Consider the following 19,857-nt stretch of genomic DNA (forward strand, 5'->3'; position numbering starts at 1 on the left):
AGGCTGCAATGCTTGGTAAGAAATGTATGCATTATCCTGCCCATGTAATTGTAACCCCTCTGTACAGTATGTTCACAAATAAAATAAAATTAAATTAAAAAAAAACTGATATTTGGATATAAATAGCGTTATGAAACCAGGTTTGAATTTCAGGTTGTAAAGAATACAGCATTGTTATGTGAGTGTGGTTTATGTCTAATGATCATGCCTGATCAGTAAGTGGGAGGTGAGGTCACCTACAGAGATTTAAGAGATAAGAAATGTTGGAGGCTTCCAGTATCATGGTGGAAACAGGCCCTAGAGTTTGTATTCATAAACTACTTATTGATTTTAAACACACCTCAAGATAAGAATCCTTCTGCTTTCACTTCATATTATGTACTAGGATTGTATATGTTGAGTTAAAAATATAGAAGCCTTGGGGCTGGGGGTTTAGCCCAGCAGAAGGGTGCCTGCCTGGCGCGCACAAGGCCCTGGGTTCGGTTCTCAGCCCTGGAAAAAAAATATATATATATAGAAACCTTTCATTTGGCATACATTGAACAATATTTGATAAAATATGGGTTTGTGACATTCATACTATCAGGTTCTTTCTATTTAAAAATAATTGGAGTTTTAGGATAGGTAAGTTTAAAACCTTCAGTAGAATGTAGAAATTTGATTTTCAAAAAGCAACTTCTGTTTAAGGCTTTACCATTTGGATTAAAGCTCAACTATAAATATGTATTTATTTGAAAATACTAAACCTTCCAGTTCAGAGCTAGGGGCATGGCTTTCATGGTAGAAGGTTTGCTCTGAGTTCAAACCATATTTTTACCACCACCAGAAAAAAAGAACAATAAACAAAACAAAACAAAATGAAAAAAAAAAACAGTCCTTAGGTTCAGTGTGTGAACCCCATGAGTATTTGCATATTTGTTTTACTCCTAAGGAGTTATCAGCACAACAAACAGACTTTTTCATTATTCTTGTCATTTTCTATCTCAAGGGGGTAAGATACCTTTACTCTCTTATCGATCATTGGACAGTAAACATGGAAGCATAATAGCATAGCATCATTAATATATAATTACAGTTATAATAGTTGTAGTTAATCAGTCTTCCCCGAAATTAGATTTCATAGTTTTTGTTTACAAAAAGCTGAAGTCCTACTTTTCCTGTGCTTTTTCAATTGTATAAAGCCTGTGAATTGATTTATTATTTCCTTCAAATAGATTCCTAATTTTTATGTCATTTAAGTGCATGTAGCTGGGGTTAAATAAATGTTGACTGATTGATTTGAAGCAGGCTTCACAGTGTTTGGATACATTTTAAACTCCATGTGGATTCAGATATTCAAATAGAAGGACAGCAAAACAAAGCCAAATTATTTAATTGAACTTAGTTCAAATAGAATATGCCTTCCACAAAGATTAATTTAGATATCAACAAGTATTAGTGAAGTATAATTCACAAAAGTCTGTTTCAAGAGGAAAATTATTGAAGAACTAAACATCCAGGCACAAGAAAATGATGATTATTTTCTCTCAGCACATATGGAAAGATAAATACTTTCTACTTCATAGAGCAAGTGACCATAAATATTTCCTTCTAGGGACTTTCCTTTGTGTTCGATGTCCTTATATCACTGTAATTCTTATGAATCCTCTATATAAAACAAAATCAAACAACCAAATAAACAAAAAGAAAACTCTGTTAATTCTAGCTAGATTTTTTTAAACATAATAATAACTGCATTTCTTTATGGCCAGAGAAGTTGATCATTTCTTCATGTGTGTATTGGCCATTCTTATTTCCTCTTCAGAGAGTCTCTTTTTAAGTCTTTAGCCACTTATTAATGGGGCAGTTATTTCTTTGAGAATTTGTTTGGGGAGGATTTAATTTTTTGAGTTATAAGTATATTTTAGATATGAGGCCCTTCACTATACAATGGCTATAATCAAGAATTCTAATAACAGATGCTGGAGGGGATGTGGCCAAAAGGGAACCCTACTGCTCGGCTGGGAATGTAAACTTATTCAACCACTCTGAAAAGAACTATGGAGATTCCTCAAAAGACTACACATAGAACTCCACTATGACCCAGCAATCTCACTTCTGGGCATTTATCCAAATGATCACAAAGCCACACTAAAATTACCAGCACAACTATGTTTATCACAACATTATTCACGATAGCTAAAATATGGAACCAACACAGATGCCCCTCAGTAGATGAATGGATCAAGAAAATGTGATATATATATATATATATACACACATACATACAAATACATATACACATACATATGAATTGTATACTTCCATCAGGAAGAATGACACCATCCCATTTGTTAGGCACTGGAAAGACTTGGAAAAAAAATTAAGTGAAGTAAGCCAGACCCAAAGAAACATAGGCCCCATGGTTTCCCTTATTTTGCAATACTTAATATATGTCTAAGATAATCTTAACAAATGAGCAGAAAAGCTCAAAAGCTATGTACATATGACCCTATAAGATGATGCTAAGCAAAATTAACTCCAAGATATAGATGCAAGAGGGGTTTTTGTTGTTGTTGTTTTTAATGTACTATGTGATTTTTGTTTTGTTTCTTTTGTATGTTCTTCCTTCTATGGTATATTCCCTGTTGTCACTGTATTTGATGTTGTTACCCTGTATCTTGTATATACATTTATCTAATTTGGGGAGGGGAAGGGGAATAATAAAACGCTGAAACAAGGACACAGGATGACCCATTGCCATAATGAGACTCACAAGACACTATGTTGGGAATGAACTTTACAATTTGTGAGTGGGGAGAGGAATGGGGGTGGGGGAAGGTAGGGATAATAGGAGAAAAACTAAGGAAGAGGCAACAATGCTGGACAAGAAATGTACTCATTACCTTACTCATGCAACTCTAATCCATCTGTACAGCATCTTTACCATAAAATAAATTTTAAAAACTGCCGGGCGCTGGTGGCTCACGCCTGTAATCCTAGCTACTCAGGAGGCTGAGATCTGAGTATCGCTGTTCAAAGCCAGCCCGGGCAGGAAAGACTGTGAGACTCCTATTTCCAATAAAACACCAGAATACCGGTGCTGTAGCTTAAGTGGTAGAGCGCTCGCCTTGAGCTGGAGAGCTGAGGGACAGCGCCCAGGCCCAGAGTTCAAGCCCCACGACCGACAAAAAATAAATAAATAAATAAATTTTAAAAATAATTACTGCTTTTTAAAAACTACATTAAATCTGTTAATTATTGAGTACGTTGAGTACATTTCTTTTTAAACACTGTTACCCCTCCTTCATTTCTCCCACTTACCCCTCCCCAACCCTTTCCCCACAAGGTGTATAGTTCATTTCCAACATAGTGTCAAGTGAATATCATTTCATTAGTTCATCCTTTGTCCTGCTGTTTCTGTGTACTCATTATATTACTTCTGTAACTGTAACCCTACTGAGCATCAGCTTTACAATAAAGATATTAAAAAATATTAAGAACACTTTGAATTTGAATTCAGTTTCCCTGTCTATCAAAGGTAATATCTGTAAAATCTATGAAAATTTGACACACAAAGTTAAAAATATTCGTATGTAACTGTAACACTCTGTATATCATCTTGACAATAAAATTAAATTACAAAAGAAGTTGGAAAAATTATTAACCATTTGCAAAATAGAAAAAGATAAAAAGAACATAATAGCTTAGGAAGTATCTTCCATCTTACATATTAAAATGTTCAGAATATTTTAAACACATGAAAATAAGCTGAGTCTATTTGAATTCTCTCCCTTCATTGTGCCTTTAAATCATGGAAATATTTCTCTGTGACTGTAGATGATCAAATCATTGTAGCAAGCATTTCATGTGGACTAGTTCATTTATCTTCATAGGGTTGTTATACAAGAGTATAGAGAGATTAAGTATTTCCTCCAAGGTTCTATCAGTGACAAATTTTCTAAGTGGGATTTAAATGTGAGAAACATAATACTACATAACTGCATGGTATACTTTAATAAAGTTTCTAGTGGGAAGATGAAGAGTATATCCTTGTCTTCAATTTTACATGTAATAGCTTTGAAAATGTGTGGACAAATCTATTATGTACGAACATAATTTTATAGTCTCTAGAAATGGTAACTATAGAGAAATGCATAAAAAAGGCAAACTAACTTAATCTCTTTGAATCCATTAAGAATTCCATTTATTTTACATCAATGGATCCCCCAAGCTATGTGGAAAATTAGGATATTTGATGGACTTGTTTATTAACTCATTGGTAGACAACTTGTGATGTTTCCTAATACTTGGAAGTGCATTGTACTTGATAAAATAATTTTCTCAAACCATCAGGGTTTCTTGTGTTTTAAATGAAGTTATCTATGCTCATTGGAAGGAAGTTGTAAAGGGCAGTAGTTGAAATCTAGTAGCTGAGAAAATGTATAAGAAAATATCATAAAAAGGAAAAAGAAAACCTTCAGTTTTCATGAAACTGAAAATACTCAAATACGTATCCTTATTTATTTGCTTTCCAATCTCATCTGGAAAGACATAACTAATTAAATTTAGTTTCAGTGTGTGAGAATTCCGTATGTGGTAGGGTAATTGTTTTTATCATTTCATAAAATATAGCTCAGCTACAAAAACGTTTAATCCTCTAAATCCAGGATATTTATCACCAGCTTAAAATTGGGCTCCAGGCCTTCACCGCAGCTGGTCATTAATCTACCAGATATGTTCCACACAATAGTGCATTATGAGATTGTAAAAGAAACATTTCTCTTTGCCTAGTCAATGCTCTAAGTTTTCTTTTCTGTTTCTTTGGATGCTACAACTTGAAGTCAGTTGATTGTGATTTGGCACTTCTGGTTATCACCCTGTAAAGTAGCCTTCACTCTGTCTATATTCCCTCTCAACCCACTTTGCCCTGTTCTGCCTTCCCTGCTCCTTTTCTACCTTTTTCCTCTTCATATACTCTGCAGCAACATATACAATGAAGGCTTTCCAAATTCTAGACACATGCAGAGAGGTTCCATGTTACTAATACATGGAACCAATGTAATCTAGGTAAAACAATGTTTTTTAAAAATAAAATTGAAGTGTCTGATTTTTCTAAAACACCTATATATGAGAAACCCTCCATTGCTCTTTCCTGTCACAGAGGTTTCTTTGGGACTTTGTAATATTCAATATTTATTTATTTACTTATTTTCTTTGGGGGGGCGTTGAGAGGCATGGTGTTGGAGTTTGAGCTCAGGAACTCATGTTTGCTATGCAGGCACTGTACCTCAAAAATACTCTCAGATTTGGAGATTTCAAAAGATATCTCTCACCAATACATTTAAGGTGCTGCTTTCTTAGACTGTAACTGTCCTTTCTGAGGTCAGTCAGAATCCTTCAGTCTTTCTTCACACACTGTAAAGATCTTTTGTGAAAAAAGGCAGCGATGATTTTTCAGCAGACAACTGCAATTAAAAACAAACCTATATGGTCACTTGTAAAGAGCTAGAAGTAAAAAAAAAACTCTGCTAGCTTTGCTTTGGTATTGATATTGTTAAGCAGAAATTTTAAATCAGAAGATTCAGAGCTGTAAAACAATTTTGAGTTTTTATGTGAAAGAAAATTCCAGAAAGGAATGCTTTCTATCTCTGGGATCAAACTGGCTAAAAAGTAACTACATTGCCCCTTCAACAGGATGGTCTTATCAGACACACCAGAATTCCTAAAGTGCTAATGTCCATTGCTCTCTGAGAGCTGCTTAATTCTGTGTGTTCTATAGCTTTCACTTACTGAGTCCAGATAAAAGAAACAAGCTGTAGAAATAGCAAGCAGTGAAAAAACTACTCGAAGGTTTCAATCAAGGCCTGGTGTCAGCTTCACATCTGGCACACACATACACAAAAAGAAGAGATAAAGAGATAGGCAGGACAGAAAGTGGGAAGCAACAGCTACCAGGGAGAAATACAGACCTCTCACATGCAGTGATCTGCAGAGAGAGTAGGCAAAGAGAAACGCAGTGCAAGAATAAGACTAAATAACGCCAACCAAATAGCACACTGCTGAGCAAAGAAAGAAAGGGGCCAGAAACAGAATGCAGGACATTGACCCTCTCTCTTACTACTGCAGAAACATGAATGTGCCTACTGGCCTTCAATGATCCAATTTATTTGATTGCACAAGGACAGAGCATATTGGAGGCGATACGACAGAAACATATCCCACACAGCATTTCAACTACCATGGAGCAGTAGGAAAATAAACACCCCCACTTGTAGCACAAAAGGGAAAATTACATCTATTCACGGTCAGTGGGAAATCTCTGGAATAATATGAAGAACTGACAGAATCAGCGGAATTTTTTTTTTATAAAACCTGCTTTATTAAAGCCACTTACTTTCGGGGGCTCGTTTCAGTTCCTTTCCCGTACAATTAACTCTGAAAGGATATGTACACAAGAATCAGCATTGCCTCATGGAATTTGAAAGAGCTGTCCCAGATTCCAAAAGGATGAATGAGATTTGGAAATCCTTCTACAACCCTAACCTATTAATAAAGAAAGATTCTGTGGCTTGTTCCCTAAGTCTACTCATTGTCAGGCTACAGATGATCCTGCACAAGGAACCGCAGGCTTCAGGAACGCTGCTGTGTTAACAGTAAAGTGGAATTCATGATCCTTTTGACACACCATGCCAGCCAGGCTTTGCATCAGTTTTCTCCTTGGCTACTAAATTACAATCAGGTAACTGAATCCCTCCCTCCAATCACAAAAAGTCATAAAGGTTACAGGCCAGAGACATCTATGTTAAGGAAAAGAAGAAGCACAAGGCATGATGGGATGGATATGAAGAATAAGAAGAGAATAGAAACATATGTTTTGAAGTGACTATATAAAACAGGAGATGCAAAAAGTCAAGGTGCTGGAATGAAAGCCGATTGCTATTGGACTGTTTGTGTAGAGTTTACAAGCATAGACGTGCAAAATATGTTTATTATATTAAAACCTTCTATTGGCAACATAGAGTTTAACAGAAAATACAATGGCTATGGGACTGCATGGCATACAATTGGCTTGCAACTTAAGGAAAGGCTTGCATTTTTCTCATCTTTCACTAAGGTTACCAGACTTGAATGAATATAAGCTACAGCTTGGGTTCAAAATGCTTTCTTTAGAGGTAATTTTTTTTACTTTTTGAGCAACTTTTAACACATATGAAAGACTAATAATGTGAGATGAATTAATTTGGGAGCTGAAAATAAGAATATTGGAATTAGGAAGAAGATTCAAGTCACTGTGCCTGACAGAGCAGAAGAAAATGCTGTGTAGAATGTACATTTGTAATGTCAATGTCATGGGCTCTCTCCAGATGAATAGAAAAGGCACTCATTGACTAAGAAAGATTTGGATGATTCAAAATAACCTAATAATGTTCTATTTCAACATTTTTTCATCTCAAACATCCAGATTATTTTTTTCTGAAATCATTAAATAAGAGGAGCAGGCAAAACAATGTGTGGGGGTGAGTACTAAAAAAGAATGAAGAATGGAATGAAAGAAGTTGGAGTGTGGAAGACCTGCTTTGCCATTTAATCAAATTTGCCTAAGCTGATCTTGTCAGTTTGTACACAGAGGTGACAGGAGTCCCTGGGTACATGTAAACCTAAACACTTGTTTACCAGCTTTCCACTCCCACAGATGTTCAATGAGAATAAAATAAATGAGAGCAACATTTAAAAAATGCATCTAGTAGCTATTTGCCCAGGGAAATAAGACAAGTGGCTATTTCCAAAGCTGATGTACCAGGTCAGAATACTCAATGTATGATAAAAATTAATGAGCCAGTAAGTGATCCAGCTGCAGGTCTGATCAATCCAACCACTGCGCTTTGTGTGGCCTACATAGAACGAATGAGTAATGGAGCTTCTATAACAGCAAGAATTATTAAAGATTTTAAGCCACCCTTAAAAATATTATCCAAGTCCATTAAAAATGTCTTGACAGGATATATTATAATAATCTTCAGGAAAATAAAACCTATAGCTGATAATAAAGTGTACTGATCACTATGGTACTAAAAGCATTGCTAATTATTTTTATTGTGTTACTGGTCAGTATCTTTCTAATACGTTTAACAAGAAGCCTCTCTTTTTTTCACATTGTGAAACTGTTGTTCAAGTTTCTCATTTATATATCATGTATAATGTTGTTTCACCAAGTAGTAACTTGTCATATGTAAATCCTAATGTACTGGCTGTTTAATCTGAACCTTTGATCTCTGATGTACATCAAAAAAGGAAATAATCTATCATGGACAATGTATAAGAGCATATCATTTGAAAGAGAGTCATTATTAATAAAAATTTCATCTTTCTGCCTATTTTATTATATTACTATTGTTTATTATTATTAAAAAACATTCATAATTTTCTGGAGTATCTACAATGCTAATTTTTTTTCACAGAATTCAAATGGTTCTAGTATAAGTGCTTAAAAACCTTACTGACTTCACGTAGAGAAGTGAAGTTCATCTTTTACAGCTACCAGAATATTACAAGTTAGTTGGAGTAACAACAATTTCAATTTCTTCCAGGACACTATTTTTTAACATTTAAAATAAAACACTGTAGTTATCTGTTGTTCTATATCTGTATCATGCACATTTGCATACATTTCTTATTTATATATCTATCTTCAAAGACTTTTTAAGGAATGATAGATTCATTTGAGGGGTGGGTATTTGATGAACATTTAATGAGCTCCTACTTTATTCTTAGTCATTGTTAAGGATATTGCTTATATCTAAGTTAATATTTTGCTGCTCTGAGAAAATTGTCCACATAAACATAAGATAAAATCTAAAATAGATGTTTAAATATTTGGTTTACATAATTTTGAATAATGTGTGGTTCTACTCATCAAATGATAGTAATTTATTGAGATTATAAAACATTAGTCTTTTAGAGCAATCCTAGAATAGTAAACCACAGACAATATTATTCAGAAAAATGAATAATGTAAATTATCACTAGATACATCTGTAATGCACACTATTTTTCATCATACAACTCATTCTCTACTCTTCTGTTGAGTCACTCTGTAACTTCTTTTTGGAGAGAATTCTTGTTCCATACGTATATAAATGAAACCACTTCTTAAATACTATAATGAACCTCATAAATCTGTATCTCTATTTAATATATATAATTAATGATCAGTGCATGTTCGCAGATGCTATAAATTCAATATGTTCAAGTGAACAATCTTTCTCAGAATCAATATTGCTCATTTTACGTATTTCTTCTCTTCAAATATATCTTGTCATTAAAAAACTATTTCTTATATAACATAAATTCTTTTGCTGAGGTGATCACAAATGCTTGTTTTCACCACAGTAATGATTCCTAAATGAGTTCTTCAACTCTACTTTTTAAAACTTAAAATATACTTTCCAGTTTCCTGTTAAGAGTTAGCTTTCACATTAGTTCCCTAATACTCCTTAATGGTAAATAGTGGATTTTGTATTTTAGAATCCTGTTTTCCTGTCATTTGGCCTAATATGAGCTCTTGCCACCCATCTGTTCCTTTTCAGATTCTAGTCCCACTTACTAGTAGCAAACACACATTCTGTTTAAAGTCATAGGAAGCATATTTACTTCCCAAGCAGGGCACACATTGTACTACCATTCCCTTGCTAATGCTGCTCCTAAAATGGCTATACCTCTTCACCATATGAGCATTTCTTTGAACACAGAGCTGAGCTTCTATGTTGCTGACTAGACTTTCCTACTATGCTATCTCATCACCATTTATCCAAGTGCATTTCTCTCCATGCCTACCAACTTTTCCTTATCCCCTTACTGTACTAGCTTGTAAGTTATTTGACAGAAAGGACCAAGCATGCAACTTTATATTCCAAAGTTAATCTATTATATTTATGGAATGCCAGTAAATTAACAAATGAGGACACTGCAGTTAAGTACTATTATACTGCATCTGCTGCTGATATGCATGATGGTCTCACATTTGGAGAAAAATATTAATATCATGGGTACTATTATGAAAAACATTACATATGTGTGAACATTATTATTTTACTACAGAAAAAGTTACTGCTAATATTTTCAAAATATACCAATATATTTTTATAAAAATGATTATTTAATTGTATACTACTACAAAATTCCAAAATTACTCCATTCAAACCTTCTTGAATATTTTGAGGATTCAATGACAATATTCTTCAAACTATCATTGCCTTTTTATAGAGAAGCACTTGCAGAAATAAAATGTAGGACATTCCTATAATTTCATTTGTTTATTTTTAGTTCTGGTCCTGGAACTTGAGTCAGGGTATGAGCACTGACCCTGGGCTATTTTGCTGAAAAGTACCACTCTACCACTGTAGCTATGGCTGCACTTCTAGCTTTTTTGGTAGTTAATCTGAGTGTGATGATCTTTTCCTTTTTTAAAGAAATTAAGTTTTTTTAATTGTGAAAATATTGTACAAAGGAAGTTACAGTTACATGAGCAAGGTAATGTGTATATTTCTTATCCAGCATTGTTGCCTCCTCCTCTGATTTTCCCCTACCATCCCTTCCCTCCCAACTCCTCAGCTACCCGCAACCCACCAAACCTAAATTGTAAAGGAAGAAAAAACTAAACCCAAATTAAGGACACAAGTGGTTTTTTCTTTCTTGCTATTGTTTCTAATGTATTTATAAGGCACCATGTGATTTATTTTTGTTGCTTTGTATGTCACTCCCCCACGACATAACCCCTGTTTTCATTATATTTGATGTTGGTAAAATTTGGGGATCAGATGGAAAAAACAAAAGTTTTAAATAGGGATACTGATTGACCCATTGCAACAATGAGATGTACAGATGCTATGTCGAAAAACGAACTTTACGATTTAGACGGGGAGGAAGGGTCGGAGGGGGAAGAGAGAGGAACTAAAGTTGTGGAAATGGGAGGGAAGGGATGCGAGGGGAAAAACAAAGGAGGAGGCAACAATGCTGGTTAAGATAGGTCCTGTGGTTTCCCTTATTTGCAATAACTAGTATAAATCTGAGCCAAGCAAAAAAGGTCAGATGAGTTAATGTTAAGTGAAATTAACCCCAAGATAAGTATTCAAATGTTTTTTTCTTGCTTGCTATTGTTTCTAACATATTTATAAGATGATTTCTTTGTTGCTTTGTATGTACCTCCCCCACGGTATAACCCTGTTTTCACTGTATTTGATGTTGGTATAATTTGTAGAGGAGAAGGGAAAAAACAAATTGTTCAAATAGGGATACAGGTGGGCCCATTGCAACAATGAGATGTACAAGATAATATGTCGAAAAACGAACTTTACAACTTTGGGGGGGGGGATGGGAATGGATGGGTAGGAGAAACAAAGGAGGAGGCAACAATGCTTGATAAGAAATGTACTCATTATCTTGCCCATGTAATTATAACCCCTCTGTACAGTATTTTCACAATAAAAAAAGAAATGTACTCATTACCTTGCTCTTTTAATTGTAGACCCTTTGTGCAGTATTTTCACAATAAAAATCTTATTAAAAAAATTGTGTCCCTATTTTGGGGTTCATTTCGCTTAACATCATCTTAGCTAACCGTTTCTGCTTGTCCCAAACATATACTAGTTATTGAAAATAAGGGAAACCATGGGACCTATGTTTCCTTGGGCCTGGCTTACTTCACTTAATATAATTTTTTCCAAGTCTTTCCATTTCCTAACAAACGGGGCAATGTCATTCTTTTTGATGGAGGCAAAGAATTGCATTGTATATATAGACCACACTTTCTTGATCCATTCATCTAGTGAGGGGCATGATGCTGTACAGAGGGGTTACAGTTATATGAGTAACACAATGAGTACATGTTTTCTAGAGCTTTGTTACCCCTCCTTTGTACTTCTCCTACTATCCGTTCCCCCACCTTCCCCACTCCCCACATTGAAGTTGTAATTGTAAAGTTCATTTCCAACATAGTATCTTGTGAGTATCACTGTTGCAAAGGGTTATCCTGTGTTCTTGTTTCAGCGTTTTATTATTCCCCTTCCTCTCCTCAAATTGGGTAAATACAAGATGCAGGGTGCCAAAATCAAATACAGTGACAACATTATTTTTATTGAGACTAATTAATTCATGCAATAGACATCGGCCTATCACAAAATGGATCCTTGCAATTTCTTGGGATTATTCATGTATGCCTTTCTATTTTTTTTTCTTTTTTTTCTTTTTTTTTTTTGGGTCCAGTCGTGGGGCCTGAACTCTGGGCCTGAGCGCTGTCCCTCAGCTCTTCAGCTCAGGGCTAGCGCTCTACCACTTGAGCCACAGCGACACTTCCGGCTTTTTTCTTTTTGCTTATGTGGTGCTGAGGAATCGAACCCAGGGCCTCAGGCATGCAAGGCAAGCACTCTACCACTGAGCCAACTTCCCAGCCCCTATTTTTTTTTTCTAAAGTGATATTCTAAGCTTTTTCTTAAAGACCCCTGGAGGATATAATCAATCCCTTTGTTATAAAGGAGATTTCTTTTTCAATGTCATGGGAAAATAACAATCATTAAGATGAAAATTCTCAACATCTTTCCAACCATCTCCAAAGTATTTTTGAACTTTTACACAACTGTCCCTCCAGCAAAATATGCTCTCTTCTAAGACTAACCTAATCTTGATCCAATTCCTTCTAGCCTTCTCTCATCAATCCTCCCACCAGGGGGAAATCTTTAATCTTTTATTCCTACAAAGTTCCAGCCACTATGAAAGGATCAAGAGACATAACAATAAATAAGATTATCTTTGCTTTCAAAGAGATTGCTGTCTTTGTCACCCACATCTGTCTCTTTTGAGCTTTGACCTCTATTTCTGAGTAAAGTGCTTTCTACAGTTACCAAAGATCTCTCTGTTGACCTTTTCCCATTCTTTGTTTTCTTTAATCCTTTTTGAGACTTCTCCATTTGTTTCTTTGGTATTCTTTTCTAGATTTCCTCCTTCCATTTTCTTATTATAACTCACAAAAGAGAAGTATGCTCCATTTCTTTCTTTTTCTCAATTTCTTTCTAGATACTCTAATTGCATGGTATTAATGTTACCTCTATTTGAAGTCTTTCAAAGCAAAATACCCAGTTTCCATTTCAAGTCTCATCTTCAGCTTTATATCTCAATATACATTATTAAATAACTTGCTACTACCAAAAATTCAAAAAGTTATTCTAGTTTTTACCAAAGGTTAGTCTTCTTGAACAAAGTGCTTATTACCCAAAATTCAAATATAATGTTTTCTCAAGAAGAACGGATTTCTCAGTTTATGCCTAAAACTCTCTGGTTCTTTTGAGGTCTCTAAGTATCAACAAAATTGTATTAGTCCACCAGGACTGAAATACTCTTGTAATTCTTGCATAATGTTTAACAAATTCAATGCCAGATTTTAGTGTTAGATTTTTCCACTGGTCTTGTGTACCTCAAGATCTCATGATCTTATGCTTACATTCATGTAAATTGTGTCCAACTGCCCTTTTAAAATTTTTAATGTGTTTTCCAAACCCCTTCTTTGTTACTATCTGTTTTGCATTATCAGAGATTAATTTACATTTCTACATTTAAATTATACTATTACTGCCTCTTTCAAACTATAGGCACAATAGATTACTTGAAATACTTTAAACTGTAAAGACAGAATGTTTCCAATAAAAGTGTAATGTTACTCTTATAAGTGTGCCAAGAAAAACTTTAAGGGAACTTCCAGCTCATACTTTTAATCCTAGCTAATACAGAGGCTGAGATCTGAGGGTCACATTTTGAAGCTATCTGGAACAGGAAAGTGTGTGAGACTTTTATTTCCAATAACATACACACGCACATGTACGTGTGCATGTGCGCGCACACACACACATGTGTGCACTGGCATCAGAAGTGGATTTGTGCCTCAAAGGATATAACACTATAAAAAATTCATGGACAGAGCCAAAGGGGAAACAGCACAATAAAAAAGTAAGTAAACAAATAAATAAACACACAACTACCCTTTTTGATATTCTTCAAATAGTACTTATTACTATTTAAAAATCAAGAATATTATTCTTTCCAGTGGTTTATTAGAGAATAGAAAATACAGAGTCTATTATAAGACCATGTATAACTCTGATTCAAATAAACTTACATTGCACTTTTTCTTTCTTACAAGTAATGATAAAATTCAAATTCTGTTTGGAATGACTTGTTACTTTTTTGTTACATGGGTGTGAATTATTTTTCTATTTTATTGTTAAACTATATTGAACTCCCAGCATCTAGATTTCATAATGCTTATCAATTTCAAAATTCTGCATAAGGTCTGACACTGACACTGTGATATATTCCTAAAATCAACAGACTATCTTTTGTTTGTAAGAGTTTAAAGATTTTTGCAACATTATTTACCATAGCTAAGATGGAACCAACCCAGATGCCCCTCAGTAGATGAATGGATCAAGAAAATGTGGTATATATACACAATGGAATTCTATGCCTCCATCAGAAAGAATGACATTGTCCCATTTGTTAGGAAAGGGAAAGACTTGGAAAAAATTATATGAAGTGAAGTAAGCCAGGCCCAAAGAAACATAGATCCCATGGTTTTCCTTATTTGCAATAACTAGTATATGTCTGAGTCAAGCAGAAAAGGACAGATAAGTTGATGTTAGGGAAATGAACCCTAAGATATGTATTCAAATGTTTTTTTTCTTTCATGCTATTGTTTCTAACACATTTATTTATAAGATTATTTCTTTGTTGCTTTGTATGTCCTTCCCTCATGGTATAACCCCTGTTCTCACTGTATTTGATGATGGTATAATTTGTGGAGGAGAAGGGAAAAAACAAATCATTTAAATAGGGATACAGGTGGACCCATTGCAACAATGAGATGTACAATCGTTATGTCAAAAACGAACTTCACAACTTTGGTTGGGGGAGGGAAAGGGGAAGAGGACTGGGGAGGTGGGGAGAGAATGGGAAAGGATGGGAAGGGGAAACAAAGAAGGTGGCTACAATGCTTGATAAGAAATGTACTCATTGTCTCCCATGTAATTGTAACCTCTCTGTACAGTATTTTCACAGTTAAAAAAAAGAGTTAAAAGATTTAAGTAAATTTTTAGATCTTATCATTGTAAAGCTAAGGAGCTTTACACATGCATACAAAATAACACTTTATTTTGTTTTCATGTTGAGGATTTAATCTGGGTCTTATGCATTTGTGTATCCCAGTTAAAGGGCTCTACCACTGATCTACACTCCTAAAATAACATCGGTACTTTAAATTATCAATCTTTGTGTGCATGTGTGTGTGTGTGTGTGTGTGTGTGTGTGTGTGTGAGAGAGAGAGAGAGAGAGAGAGAAAGAGAGATTTTATATAAATTCTCTAAATTTCTGATAAACCATCTACTAATTGAGATAAATGTTACATGTACGGTATTATAGTATATATGAACATTATCTATATATGAGATATATAACACAATTATTAATTGCATACACACATATACATACACATTTAGGACTATAGTTATGTATGCTATTCCATATATATTTACTGAAGATCTGAATGTGTACATCCATACACATAAATTCACTTCATTTGTATCACTTTCTTTTCTAAGTCAAAAGCTGAATAACTCATAGTATATCACCTGCCACAAATTAAATGAACTATATAGATTTATTAATTGTAAGAATATATGAATGAATGTATTGGTTTCAGTTCCATCATGTATGGAATGTACAAATGTCAGAATTTCTTCTGGTTTTTAGTTTTGCCTTACTGACAGATATCAATTTCTAAGCTGTACTTCTGAGTCACAATTATTTTGACATCCTAAAATTACAGGGCTGAAAAGGAATACAAGAATGCCCACTCTAGGCTTCAGGGAGGCCATCATTACTTGGGGGAAAAAAAACGTCTATTTTAAAAGAGTTCAACTTTGAATAGGGTTTCATACCTGCCCTGTTCACTCAACTCTTTCATGTTTAATAATGTCCATTATTAGTTTCTGCAGACAGTTCTGCGATTACCTTTCAAAGTAATTGAACCATTACTCCACCTCCACCATCATTTTTTCTTGTAAAAATGATATACCACCAGAAGTTTTAAGAAAGTTAAATATATAAGAATACTCAGAGAAAATGACAGTGGAATCTAGACTTCAGAAATGTAGGACTCCTCTATTTACAAGCATCAATTTTCACTCAGGTTTGTTGGTTCTCTCATCTGAAAACTCCTAAGGCACACTTTTCCCCATTCTCATGATTCTAGTGTTTTTGCATGTCAATTACTGAATTTCTCTCCTCTGATCTCTAAGCCTTGCCTTTCCCTGCAATCATTTTCAGCCAAGATAATTACTTAACTCTCACTTTGTTTATAGACTCTCAATGATTCTTCTTTGCTTTTGAGGAGTTTGCCTTAAAACCCAGAATTAGCTATGTTTAATACTTCATAAATAGCTTCAAAATTCTTTTTTTTGTATGTTTAAATTGTCTTCTTTTGCTGAAAAGACTTGAAAAGTGGCATCAATAATTGAGTTTCTATTTATTTGAGTCACTTTATGGTGAGCTAAGCATAGAATAAATTTATAATTTTTAAATAAAATTATTCATTTTGAAGTTTGGGGCATTAATGAAATTCTAGACTCCTGGTGTTTTTCTTGTCACAGCTTCTTAAAACTTAATATAAGATAGTTTTTTATTATGTTTAAAAATTCTCAAATGGCTTCAGTAGAAGAATTCATGCCTGGATTTAAATTCATTCTTTCCTATCTTCATATTGTTTTACTATATATAATAAAGAAAAAGTAAGTTATTATTCCAATAAAAATCAGATTTGTTGATTTTTGGTGTTATTTTAACAACTCTTTCAGATAAGGTATGGGAAATTTGTTATAAGATCAGAAAAATACATAGTAAAATATTTAACTATAGCCATGAGAAAAAATGTGCCCTTCCTCCTCCCCTGCCCCCACTCCCAATCTCATAACTACTTTTAGTCTCCAGATTTTGAGAAACGGGTAGACTTCTTTTAACTTCATTATCTGGGAAAACAGAATGAGTTGAATATCAGCTCATTAACAAATCCTGAACAGGAGCCTATAGTCCAGTGAGATGACAGATATTGTCCTTAGAGAGCAGTATATCAAAGCACATAATTGTATGGCAGTTCTTTATTGTATATCTTTCTTATATATGTATGGACCAAATGTTTGATGGGAGTTTAAGGAATTGGTTGAAAGAGTGTTAAACAAGGAAGTAATATAACATGTAACATTCTTAGTATTAAGCAATAATAACGTCCTTTGGATTACTTCCTCCTCTTAAATATAAATCAGTTCTAACATACTTAAATGCAACCCCGCAATTCATTCAATATACAAATTGCCCCCAAAGAACTGACCACAATCTCTCATGTTTTCTGTAAAGAATGCAAAAGACCAAAAAAGTGTAAACTACTGGGCAGTTCTATGAGTTCTAAAAGTAATTATTGTGGGTGGATTAAATTTTGAAAGCATATAAAAATGTATGGGAGATGCCACATATTAGAAACCTGTATAACTGTTTCAGAGTAGCATTTAAAACAAAGCAATATTCAGACTGGTACTTTAAAAGTCAGCAAATTACAATTTAAGAACAATGTTTTTCAGAAAAGACAGAAAAAAGTGTTATGTTTAAATACTTACTTTATTATAAGCTTTCTTCAACATGAGTGCAACCTCATGTACATTACAAACACTGAGGTATGTTTAACATCTCTAAAACCTGTCTGAGTTTTGGGCTGGTAGGTCAGCTGTAACAAACCAGTTGGTAGCCTGCTCTGCTGGGTACAACACTGACTTTTACACCTGAATTCAAGCTGAAGCAGAATATGAAAAGGCAGCGTATCAGCAATTATACAATGCCAATAGAAAAGAACGTGGCGGGAATTCATTGGAATCTTAAATATAGGGTGGTGGTGGGCATGCACCATGGGCTCCAGTGGCTTATGTTTGTAATCCTACCTATTCAAGAGGCTTAGATCAAAAGATCTTGGTTCAAGGCCCACCTGGTCGAAGAGTCTGTGAGATACCTATATCCAATTAACTAGAAAAAATGCAGAGCTGGATTTGTGAATCAAGTGGTAGAGCAGTACACATGAGTAAGCAAGCCCAGGAAAAAATGTAAGGCTCTAAGTTTAAGCTCTAGCACCTGCTTCCCCCACCCCTTCCAATCATAATCAAGAAAAAGTATATATTGCTAGAACAGGAAAGCACAGAGAAAGGAAATAGGATAAAGATACTGTAACACCCTCCATGCCCCCCCTCACCCCATAAAACACAGTGGCTTAATACTGTAATCCTTGTTATTCAGGCAGTGGAGATCCAGATGATGGCCCAAGGCCATCATGGACAGGCTAGCTGGTCAGTAAGACTATGTCTCCAAAGTGCCAGACTGGAATGTAACTCAGATGGAAGAATTTATCCTAAGAAGCCAAGTTAGTGTAAGTCCCTTATTCAAACTCTAGTATGGCCAAAATTAATAATTAATATATAATAAATAAAAAGCTAAAGTTTGATACTTAGGGGAAAAAAGCCTATGGGAAAGAACCCATTAAGTATAACAGGATTAAATTTTGTTTCTATTATATTATATTAAAATAAAAAATAATTCAACTAATTACCTCAATTCATAATATCAAGAAAAAAATCACAAACTAAATTGACTAAAATTCTGGTACTTTAAAAAATCAGTACTGGATCATTTCAATGCTATCAAAAACTCTCAATGTTTATAAGAAGCAAAACTATGAAGAATCAAGGTATCACAATTAAATTTTTCAGTTATCTATTGAGCACCTCAAAATAGACATACAGCACTCGTGTTAAAGGATAAGAAAAGTGCAGGAAGGGATGCATTGGGAGTAATGGATGAAATATTGTTGTTGAAAGGAGTTGGTAAACATGCATTATATTCAGAAACTGCTTTTACAGATTCTTAAGGATAATAAAAAAGTATGAAGCCAAAAATATTACTGAATTAATTTCCTTCTACTCCATGGGTGACTAGGTATATGTTTATGATATTTAACTTACTTCCTCTTGTACTTACATAGCAGTTTGTATCCTTCTAACAAAAGTAGTAACTAGCATTACCAACTCAAATGCATGCCAATACCATGATTGGGAGTTGTCTATGATCAATGAGCCCTTAAACTAGCTCTGTTTATTATACTTATTTGGGAATATATTTCTTCTATTGTATATTTAAAAGTAGAGACTACACAGAAGAAAGTTATGGGAACAGTGAATGCAAAACTGAATCCATCATAAAGACAACCCTGAGATACCACCTTACCTCAATCAGAATGTCCCACATCCACAAATCAGCCAACGACAAATGCTGGAGGGGATGTGGAGAAAGAGGAATCCTATTACACTGCTGTTGGGAATGTACACTTATACAACCACTTTGGAAAGCAGTCTGGAAGATCCTTAGAAAGCTAAAGATTGACCTCCCTTACAACCCAGTCATACCACTTCTAGGCATCTACCCTGAACAGCAGGACACAAGGACACATGCACCTCCATGTTTATTGCAGCACTGTTCACAATAGCTAGGATATGGAAACAACACAGATGCCCCACCACAGATGAATGGATCCAAAAATTGTGGTATCTATACACAATGGAATATTATGCAGCCATTAAATGACAAAATAATGGCATTTACAGGGAAATGGATGGAGCTAGAAGGAATCATGTTGAGCGAGGTAAGCCAAGAGCAAAGAGACAAACAGTACATGGTCTCCCTGATAAGTGGATGCTAAATTCAAAATGTTAGGTGATACGAAAAAATTAACAGGACTTAAGA

At 34.5% G+C, this 19,857-nt stretch overlaps 1 protein-coding gene across 2 annotated transcripts in view; it reads right to left on the reverse strand.

The window, feature by feature from the left end:
• Positions 1 to 19,857, reverse strand: part of Negr1 (neuronal growth regulator 1) — an 865,320-nt gene that overhangs the window by 595,137 nt on the left and 250,326 nt on the right. The gene's annotated exons all lie outside the window — the stretch shown is intronic.

This window comes from Dipodomys ordii, unplaced genomic scaffold (assembly GCF_000151885.1).
Source record: "Dipodomys ordii isolate 6190 unplaced genomic scaffold, Dord_2.0 Scaffold51, whole genome shotgun sequence".
NCBI classification, from domain to species: domain Eukaryota; kingdom Metazoa; phylum Chordata; class Mammalia; order Rodentia; family Heteromyidae; genus Dipodomys; species Dipodomys ordii.